Genomic DNA, 5,585 nt, shown 5'->3' on the forward strand with positions numbered 1-5,585 from the left:
ATTTGCGGATTGCTTGCTGAACCTTAACAGGTGGCCCAGAGGGGCACAGGCTGGGGCTAAATTTGGCCTGCAGCTGAACCCCTCTCAGTACTGTGCCACTGGACACCTACTTCAGAAATACACACTATTAAGACCAGGAAACTTAAGAGCTTTGTTTAGTACATAGAAACAGACATGGAAAGGCAGCCAAAATGGGAAGACAGTGAAGCAAAAACCATATGAGAGAACAGAACAGAGATTCAGATATAATGGAGTCAAGCAATCTAACAGATGCAGAGTTCAAACCACTGGTTATAAAGATGCTCAATGAACTTTTGGGAAGTGTAGATAAATTCAGCAAAGAGATACAAATCATAAAAATGGAAGTGGAAATTATAAAAAGGAACCAGTCAGAAATGAAGAACACATTACCTGAGATGAGAAGTAAATAAAGAAGAGGATCGAACTGCAGATGTAGAGGATGGGCAAGCCAAGGACACTCAATCAGAATGGCAAGGAAAAAAAAAAGTCAAGTCTATAATAAGAATTTAAGGAGCCTATGGGACACTATTAAAGGTAAAATATCCATGTCATAGGGGTACTTGAAGTAAAATGACCTAGAAGAGCTGTTTGAGGAAATAATGATGGAAAACTTTCCTAACCTGGTGAAGGAAATATACATACAACCCCAGAAATCTCATAGAGTCCCAGAAAAGGGGAAGCCAAAGAGGCCCACACTGAGACACATCATAATTAAAATGCCACAAGTTAAATGCAAAGAGAGAATCTTAAAAGCAACAAGAGAAAAGCATTATTATCTACACAGGGGCACTCATAAGACTGGCAGCTGATTTCTGAAAAGAAACTATGCAAGACATAAGGGCTTGGCAAAAATATTCAAAATGCTAAAAACCCAGGATCTACAACCAAGAATACTTTGTTCAGCAAAGCTATCATTTACAGTTGGAGGACAGATAAAGTACTTCCCAGACAAAAATGAGATAAAAGAATTTATCATCACCAAACTACTATTACAAGAAATGTTGGAGGGACTTCTTTAAAAAGAAAAAAAAAATGTATCAAAAACAGGAATAAAGAATGGTAATAACTACATTCCTATCAGCAAGAATGGGAAATAGAAAAGAATTAAGTGCTGCAACCAAAAGGTAGAGTGACTGAATGGATAAGAAAACAAGACTCCTACTTATGCTGCCTACAAGAGACTCATTTCAGATTAAAAGACACACACAGACTTAAAGGAAAGGGATGCAAAAAGATATTGCTTTAGTGGACCTAGAGGGTATTGAGTTGAGTGAAATGAGTTGGATAAAGACAAATATCGCATGATTTCACGTACTTTTAAAATCTAAAGAACAAAATCAACAACAACAACAACAACAAAAGTAGAAATAAACTCATAGATACAGAGAATATTTAGAGAGATACCACATGGGAGGGGTTTTGGTGGGGACAAAAAAAGGCAAAGGGAATAAGAGGTACAAATGAAATGGATAGTTGCAGAATAGATATGGAGATGTAATGTGTAGCATGGGGAAAATGGTTAATAATGTTGTAATAAATATCTAAGGGGAAGAGAGGTACTAGATTTAGTGGTGTCACCACTTTGTGAGTTATATGGATCTCTGATCACTATGCTCTACAATTGAAACTGATGTATTATTGTACGCCAACTATAATTGAAAAAAAAAAACTCATTGACTTGTACAATGTAAATACAAGCAACTAATTGTCTATTTCAATAAAGATGAAAAAATATATATATATATATTTACCGAATTAAAAAAAAAAAAAAAGTACTGTGACTGACTTATCCCAAGCTACAACTTAACACAAAACCCAACTTTATTATACACTGTGTTTGTTGTCAACATACTGGCAGGTAAGAGAGAATTAATAGCCCAGAGGGCAAGGCTGCCTATGCTATCATGGTTGGTAAAAACAACATGTATTGAATTTAAAACTTTTTTTTTTTTAATATAAAAAGAAATTTGGAGATTTGTTTTTCAAAATTGAAGGAAAAAAATTTGGCAATACTTTACATTCACTGAATTGATTTTCTTATCCCTAACAAAAATGTAGGAACAGAATATACTTTAGAAATATATAAAGAAAAAGAAGCACTACATACCATTTTTAAAAACTAAGCTTTCTTTTAGATAGATAAAAAAAAAAATTTGCCCAAGTAATCCACTTAATTTGCAGCAAATCTAACCATTTGTCTCAGTCCTCGTCATTCCTATAATTAGACTAATGACATACTTGTTTTGTTTATCTATCATAATTGCTCTGTTAGTTAAACAATTCATTTCACAAATGATTACAGACAACTATTTAGTCTGACATCTACATCATCCTCATTCCCAAGTATATTTGCTTTTCCGGGAAGAATTACATAGAATATTATGTTTCTTTCTGTAATGGGTGAAAATGCTATTTTTTTTTTCAATAATAATCTTTTTTTAAATAATTTTATTCTGTTCCAAGTATACTTTAAATTTTCATTTATTTTCTCTTGCAGTTCTGTGTTAGTAAATGCTAAAGTTGTACAAGAAATTCAGAATATATTGGAGACTATCTCTACTGCTATAACTAGTTCAAGTATTTTAATTACTTTAACCAGAAAACTCTGATAATCTTCTCTTTCCCCAAGCATACAAAACGCATATAAACAACTGCATTGATGTATGCGTATGCACATACACACATGCCCCGCAAAGTGTACACATATGCACAAACATGCTTAGGTGGCCTAAATGATTAAATCCATATTTGCTGTAAATCGGACACCACCATAGAAGAAATTTTAAGATCAAGGTAAAGCTATGAGTTCTGGGTTGGTGGATGGTGACTTCATCTGAGCCTCTTCCTTCTTTCTGGATATTATCCTCCATTTCTAACAATAGAAAACGTAATTTAGTAGTTATCACATTCACCTAACAATAGAAAAAAAAAACATTTAATGGGTAGAAGGAAGATAACAGGACATGTGTTTTCAATAATTCAGTTAACAAATAAGTACTGCACACCTTCTGTGATCTCAGCTCTGTTATAGATGTAACTGTTTGAGAAAAGTAGATAGAAAAGAGGAGGCTATGCTTGAAGAAAAGTTAGTTTTCTGGCATGCAATAGTTAAACTTGCTAACATAATGCTTTTTTTTTTTTTTTGAAATTATGTTGTGGTGCAAAGGTGGAGTGTTGTTATGGAAGTAGGAGAATGACGAGGCATGAAGATAACTTCAGAGATCTTTAATGGGGGTTTGAAATGGAATTTTCCATTCTCAGAGAAAGGTAATTAACTATATGGATTCCACGATGGTAATCAGTTGTTCAAAAGCTATGAACAACTTTAAAGATACTAAAGCAAATTGCCAAAATAGTTTCAAAAGAATTCTAAAAAGTTAAACTTTGATTGTCAGTACTTGAGAGTGCCTGTTTTAACTACAACCTCACTAATATTGCTTAATTATTTCAGTATTTCTAATTTGATAGCTGTAAACAGTGCATCATTAAATTTGTGTTTCTTAGCAAGTCACCAAAGATGTTGCGATATTTTTGCTATGCAGTTGTTATTTCCCTTTTTTCTTTAATAGTTATCTGTTGATATAGTTACCCCACAAACACTTTTTCCCATATGCTCTTGTATTGATTTATGTGATCTCATTACATAAAAATAATTATAACCATAATTGGTATGAATATTTTCCAATTTCTAATTGCCTTTCAATTTTCATTTGATTAAGAGAAATATAGAAGTAAAATATTAATCTACATAAAGTTATTGAGTTTTAATTTTTATTTATTCCATTATATTTTAATAATTTTTTAAAGTTCATCAACTTTAGCCATTATAAAGTAACATATGTGCATTGAGTAGAATAAAATTTGAAATATCCAAGAAAAGAGGAAGGTAAAGAAAATTACACGTTGTTCCAATTTTCAGAGAGCCTCATATTCACTATAAATATTTTGATGAGTTTCCTTTGAGTATTCTTTTTTGTCTTCTGTGGGAAAGTTTTATGTTGCTGTTGTTTGTTTATTAGCAAAATGCATTTTGTTTTATTCCATTAATATATGATATAATAACCGCCCTGTTGTTACATCCTCTCACGCCATGCAATTAATTTGTTAAATAAATATTTATTTACCATCATTAGATATCAGTCACTCTTCAAGGAACCAGTATACAACAAAGAACAAAGTCTCAGCTCACATGGAAAATGCATTGTAGTGATAGTGGGGTGGAGGACCGCAATGCAAATAAACATAAAATATGTCAAGTATTTTTAAATCCTATGAACAAAAATAAAGTAAGTTAAGTAAGAGGAATAAAGAGTCTGGAAGGGAGTAGGGTTTGCCATTTCATATAGAGGGATGAAAAAATACCTTTCTTATTTGGTGATATTTTTCTCTAAGAACTGGTTAAATTGATAGAAAAAACCATGCATATATATTGGTAAGGAGAGTTCCTAGCAAAGGAACAGAGTAGTAAAAAAGGAACTGAAAAAGGAATGTGCTTGACATTTCTTAGAATATTGAAGGGACAGTGTGGCAGTGACTAGAAAGGGACGGAGTAGTTAGAGATTTAATCAGAAAGGTAAGGTCATGATAAGAACTTTGAAATTCTTTATGTGTGAGATGGACCACCACTGGACATTGAGAGCATGGAAGTTACATGATCTGACTTATATTTGTAAGGAATCATCCAGTTGTGTCAAGAATAGAGTGTAGGAACAAAAGGGTGAAAGCCAGAAGTCTAGTAACCCATTTCACATTCGCCCCAAGAATACTTGCCAGCGGCATTTGTGGCTGCATTGTTTACTCTAATATAACTTGTGGATTACAGTCCTAATCTCGCCCCCAATGTTTTCCATGAAATATCTTGTTTTTATTATTATCTTTGTGTCGCTCTAGTATATTGATAGTCTTCGGAAACAAATTACATATTCTATTTATAGCATTCTGTTTTTAGTAATGGTATTTCTATTTACAAAATATAATAGTAGTGATTCTCAATTGTTGAAAATGTCAAATGCTAATAGGCGTAGCATTCCTATGTGTAGTGTTAAATTAATGCTGGCAGCGAGCTGCACTTTTTTTTTTCTAAACAGGAAAAGGGTTAAAAGACTGCTGAAATAATCTAAGTAAGAGATGATGGTGGTTTGGACTGGGCTTTTGACAATAAAGTAATAATTGAGTCATAAGATATTCAATATATTTTCGAGGTAGATTGGATGTTGGGCATGTGAAGAAAGAAAGGGATCAAAAATAACTCCAAGGTTTTGGCCTAAAAACTACAAGAGAGGAGCTGCCATTTACTGAGATGGAGTAGATACAAAGAGGAGCAGATTTAGAGGATGAGATAGAGTTCAGTTATTATAAAATCTTTGTAATTGTATTTTTAGATAGTTTTTTTCTTTATTAAGGACATTCTACATTTTAGTTACAAACTATTTCTAAAATATAAATAATGAAAAACAATAAAATAAAAATTACCTATAATTTTATAATAAAAAATAATGTTTTGATTAACTACAGTCTTTACACACACACTCACACAGTTTATACATGTGTACTGTGCATATGTG

This window comes from Pteropus alecto, unplaced genomic scaffold (assembly GCF_000325575.1).
Source record: "Pteropus alecto unplaced genomic scaffold, ASM32557v1 scaffold2400, whole genome shotgun sequence".
Classification (NCBI taxonomy): domain Eukaryota; kingdom Metazoa; phylum Chordata; class Mammalia; order Chiroptera; family Pteropodidae; genus Pteropus; species Pteropus alecto.